We start from the raw sequence: 5,794 nt of genomic DNA, 5'->3' as shown, positions 1-5,794 counted from the left end.
ATCTTGTTTGCAAAAGCCAGATTGAATCAAATTGGTTCAGGTCCTTTCTTTCACAAAAGGATTCTCAGCTCCATGATACCAGTAAGATACCAAAAAGATTAACTGAGAATCACTGGGTCCATACAATGGAATGAATTATATATATTACCAAATGTTCAGCATAATTATGTGTATTAGGACTCTTGATGAAGGTAACAGAAACCAACTTGAAGTAGCTTAAAGCTAAAGAGGGAATTTATTATGTGGGTAAACCTGGAAGGCAGCCAATTTCAGGAAGCAAGTGACATTGGGTACAGGGGAACTGTCAAGATTCTGGCTCTCTTGTATTTTGCTTCTCTCTATGCAATTTGATTTTTGTCTACATAGACCAAGTTTGTTTTTGTTTTTGTTTTTTAATTTTTTATTGTTATGTTAATCACCATACATTACATCATTAGTTTTTGATGTAGTGTTCCATGATTCATTGTTTGTGCGTAACACCCAGTGCTCCATGCAGAACGTGCCCTCTTTACTACCCATCACCAGGCTAACCCATCCTCCCCCCCCGCCCTAGAACCCTCAGTTTGTTTTTCAGAGTCCATCGTCTCTCATGGTTCATACATAGACCAAGTTTTAAGCCATGGAGTTTTATTTTTGTTCTTGCTGCTGTTTTTTTGTTTGTTTGTTTTAAATTTGGGGAATCATAAAGACCTTTGGACAAATGCCTTGCAAATATCAAAGTCAACTCTACATTCACAAACACATTTACACTAACGAACATCAATTTTATTTATTTATTTATTTATTTATTTATTTTTTTAAAGATTTTATTTATTTATTTGACAGAGAGAGAGATAGCGAGAGCAGGAACACAAGCAGGGGGTGTGGGAGAGGGAGAAGCAGGCTTCCCATGGAGCAGGGAGCCTGATGCAGGGCTTGATCCCAGGACCCTGGGATCATGACCTGAGCCGAAGGCAGACACTTAACGACTGAGCCACCCAGGCACCCCATGAACATCAATTTTAAAAACTGAAAAAATGAGGGGGCACCTGGCTGGCTCAGTCGGTAGAGCATGTGACTCTTGATCTCAGAGTCATGAGTTCGAACCCCACATTGGACATGGAGCCTACTTAAAAAGAATGAATGAATGAATGAATAAATAAATAAATAAATAAATAAATAAATAAAATTTTAAAAAACTATGAAAGGATTCAAAAGGGATTCATTTTGAGAGCTTATCTTAATTACCTATGGGAAAATCCTTTTTACTTTTCTAGGAAATTATAGTATTAATATCAGATTGTATTACTATCCAAAGGAATGAAAAATTATACAGAAATCTTTTAAATCATGTCTTCCAATTAATAATACATTAAACCTAATAAACTACTAAGCTGGTTTACTCCTGTGAAAATAATCTTCATTTTTAATGAAGGGAAAATTGCATGTATTATGTTTAGGAAACACTTTCCTGTACTGAGATAATATGACATGTTGAGATTTTGGGGAGAAATTCTTTTTTTAAAAAATTTTATTTTATTATGTTAATCACCATACATTATATCATTAGTTTTTGATGTAGTGTTCCATGATTCATTATTTGCGTATAATACCCAGTGCTCCATGCAGTATGTGCCCTCTTTAATACCCATCACCAGGTTAACCCATCCCCCCATCCCCTCCCCTCTAAAATCCTCAGTTTGTTCTTCAGAGTCCATAGTCTCTCATGGTTCGTCTCCGCCTCCGATTTCCCCCCCTTCATTTTTCCCTTCCTGCTATCTTCTTCTTTTTTTTTTTTTTTTTTAAACATATAATGTATTATTTGTTTCAGAGGTATGGGTCTGTGATTCATCAGTCTTACACAATTCACAGCGCTCACCATAGCACATACCCTCCCCAATGTCTATCAGCCAGTCACCCTATCCCTCCCACCCCCCCACCACTCCAGCAACCTTCAGTTTGTTTCCCTGAGATTAAGAATTTGGGGGGAAATTCTTGAGGGAAGATCAAGTTTATGGACTTTGATTAGGAGAAGATTATATAGACCTCTCTTAGGCATTAAACACACACAACCATCAAAAACAAGTAAAACTCAATTTTTTGCCAGCTAACTCATCCAACTCAAAGATGTTTTAATGATAATTACCAACTACTAAGGTATGCAGGAAATACAGAGAATAGGATAAAGCATTTTAAATTGGGATGCCTGGGTGGTGCAGTCAGTTAAGCGTCTGACTCTTGATTTCAGCTCAGGTCATGATCTCAGGGTTGTGAGATCGAGCCCTGAGTTGGGCTCCATGCTTAAGACTCTCTCTCCCTCTGCTCCTCCCCCCAACCCTCGTGCCCTCTCTCTCAAATAAATAAATCTTTAAAAAAAATAAAATTGAGCAAATTAGTTCATAAAATTCTGGATATGAGAAAGTGAATTTATTTTATAATCCCACTACCCAAAAAAAGGACATCAAAATTTTCATTTCTTACCAATTTAATTATATGACATCAAACACAAAATGAAACATTTTTTTCTAATGTAGTTATCCTATAAGCATATTTTTCTTAGGTTGAAATTGTTCTTTACTATCTAGAATACAAGGTTAAAGACAGCCATACAAATGATGGAAATAGCACACCTCTTATTAGAGCTGTGTGAATAGACTGTTCCATTTGGAGAGAAAATACAAGACCAGGAATTTAAAATCCCCAGCCAGGAATGACTTCCATCATTGTCTTCCATTAATTATGTAGGAAGCCTTTTTGTGATTCACTACAAAATTTGGCAGTTAAACTCTAGAGGCTGATTATATCCCTCAACCATCAGTCAGAAGGATTAACCGGTGGTTTTTAAACATACATTGTAAAAACCCAGTTAAAAATTAGTCCTTTGGCAATTTTATTTTATTTTTATTGTGTAACATTTGATGCATGCAAAAGAATAGAAGTCACATGTGTTAATACAGTGATGAAATGAATACTTGTTACCTACCACCAGTCTAAGAATTAGAGTGTTACCTTTGCTTTTTGCAGCATGTGCTTCTCCTTGTTCCATTCTTCTGCCACATCTCAGAAGAGGTAACTACTATCTGGAATTTTGTGTATTTTCCTGTTGTAGTCTGTTCAGGCTGCCATAACAAAGTACCACAGGCAAGGGCTTATAAACAACAGAAATTTATTTCCCACATTAATGGAGGGTGCCAAATTCAGGGTGCCGGCGTGGTCAGTTTCCACATCTGATGAGAGCCCACTTCCTAGTTCATATGTGGCCATCTCTTCACAGTAATCTCAAATGGTGGAAGGAACTACTAGGGAGCCCTGTTGGCTTTTTTTATAAGGGTACCAATCCCATTCATGAGGGTTCTGGTCTCATGATCTAATCACTTCCCAAAGGCCCCATCGCCTAAATATCATCTCATTGGGCATTAGGTTTTGACATGTGGATTTGGGGGGGGACACAAACATTCAGTTTATAACAATTATTCTCTTGTTTTTAAGGTGATTTAATCATGCATGTATGTATTTCTAAGCAATATATTATTTAGTTTTGTTTGTGAACTTTATAAAAATGGTATTCTGTATATAGTTTTCTGCCACCTGCTTTTTTCACTCAGTGTTATGTTTTTAAGATTCATCCTAAGATTATGTCCTAAGATTCATATGTTGTTGCATATGGCTGAAGCAGTGTTTTATGACCTACTTTTCCACTCATCCTTGCATTTCTAAGCTATATCCTTGTTGCTGTGTATCTGTAGGACCTTGGGCTTTCCCTCTCAGCCAGAATTTCCTTACGTTAAAATAGAAATAATAACAGTAACTACTACCAAGGGTTGTTGTGAGCACTAATAAATTATTGTTATATTCCTTTTTTTAAAAAAAGGTCTTCTGGTAGCTTATTGTTTTTTCTTTGTAGTGCCCTGGCTTTTTTCTCTGGGATTTTTAAGGTCTTCATCATTGGTATTGTGCCATTTCATCACAATATGTCTTGGTGTGGATTTTTCTTTATTTATCATGCTTGAAATATGCTGTGCTTTCTCTATCTGTGGATTTATCTTTAGTCAGTTTAGGAAAATTCTTGGCCATTATCTTTTTCAATATTGGCTTCCTCCTGTTCTCTCTATTCCTTACTTCTAGAACTCTGATTAGACATGTTAAGCCTTGTTTTACCCTCCATGTCTTTTAACCCTTCTTTCATGTTTTCCATCTGCTGTACTCTATGCTGCACTCTGGGTAATTTCTTTGGATATAACCTCCAGGGCACTGAACCTGTCTTTAACTGTTTTTTTTGTTTTTTGTTTTGTTGTTTTTTTTTTTTTAGAAGTAGATTTTTTTTTTTTTAAGATTTTATTTATTTATTTGACAGAGAGAGACACAGCGAGAGAGGGAACACAAGCAGGGGGAGTGGGAGAGGGAGAAGCAGGCTTCCCGCTGAGCAGGGAGCCTGATGCGGGGCTCGATCCCAGGAGCCTGGGATCATGACCTGAGCTGAAGGCAGACGCTTAACGACTGAGCCACCCAGGCGCCCCTGTTTTTTTGTTTTTAACAGATTTACTGAGTTGTTAATTTCAAAATCTATAGCTATTAGGCCAAAAATTAATATTCGGTTCGTTTAGTAATGTTTCTGGTCTCTTGTTTCTAAATCTATTTCATTCCATGTTTGATTTCTTTAAATGGTTCATAAAAGGTTATTTAATAATCTGTAAATGACAATTCCAATTCCAGTTCTTCAGCTCTTACAAATTATTGTTTGTTCTTTCTGTTGATCTTAACTCATGGTGGTTTATGTGTTGGTGATTTTTTAAAATTGTGAGCTTATATTTTCTTGAACTTAATTTATGGAAATCCCAGAGACCAAATTGGGAGTTGCTTTACTCTAGAGAGTACTTGCATTTGATTCTGAGAGGAGATCTGAGATGCAACCGATCAGGTATCTCTGAAGTTCCTCTTGCAGAACCAGGCTCAAAGCAGGAAGGAATCTCAGGTGTGATTTCCACACCTTGCAGTGTGCCTCCAAGCTCAGGCTCCTTGTCCTGGACTGGTACTGGCGCTTGCCCATGACAACTCTGGCTTTTATGTTTGCTTACTGCTCCCTGATCTTGTTTGAGCTCGCTTTTTTTTTTTTTTTTTGACCCCTTTCATCAAAATCCAGCAAAACTTTAAAGTGCATATTAGTTTTGATTCAAATCAGGATTTAATGGTCTCATAGCTAATGGGCCCTTAGGTTATCTAGCTTTCCGGGCTGCCAGAAGTAGAGGTTTACACATTTCTAGCTGAGTAACAATTCTTGGATGAAAGTTGTGGAGGATTCTTCCTTTAGTATAATATTTGCCTTCTCCTTTCACTAAAGTCCCTGTCACAGAACTTAAGTTCTGTGCAGAAGGAACATTCAATTAGAAGTCACAGATGTGGGATCCTTTTGTAGTTCATAAGCTTGATGATTGGGTGTTCACACCGTTGTGTGACATGTGGTTCCCTCAAACCTTGTTATGACCTCCATGCATGACCCATCTGACATGGAAAAAAAAAAAAAGAAGTCAAAGATCTGAATTATTGTCTGTGTTATCTTAGAAAAAATTACTTACCCTAAATTATTTACTGTTTCTGTTAATTGTACTATGAAATGGGGATATACTCAGCACCATACCTACCCATAGGTTGAAAGGATAAAATGAGAAACTATGCTAAAAAATACATTTTAATTTGCTAAGGTGAGAAACAAAATGTAATAATTATGGTAACTAACATTTATTGATCATTTACTATGGTTGGCAGCTTGTTAAGCTATTTATAAAGCTTTCATTGTCTCCTTACAACAACCTTATAA

General features: G+C 36.7%; 1 non-coding gene across 1 annotated transcript; it reads left to right on the top strand.

The window, feature by feature from the left end:
* Positions 1–5,380: 5,380 nt before the first annotated feature.
* LOC118529078 (small nucleolar RNA U13) lies at positions 5,381–5,484 on the top strand. Its single transcript, XR_004913941.1, has one exon. It is a non-coding gene; the product is annotated as a small nucleolar RNA U13 (small nucleolar RNA).
* Positions 5,485–5,794: the final 310 nt, after the last annotated feature.

Source organism: Halichoerus grypus, chromosome 2, assembly GCF_964656455.1.
Source record: "Halichoerus grypus chromosome 2, mHalGry1.hap1.1, whole genome shotgun sequence".
NCBI lineage: Eukaryota > Metazoa > Chordata > Mammalia > Carnivora > Phocidae > Halichoerus > Halichoerus grypus.
This window is presented reverse-complemented; position numbering and strand designations above follow the sequence as displayed.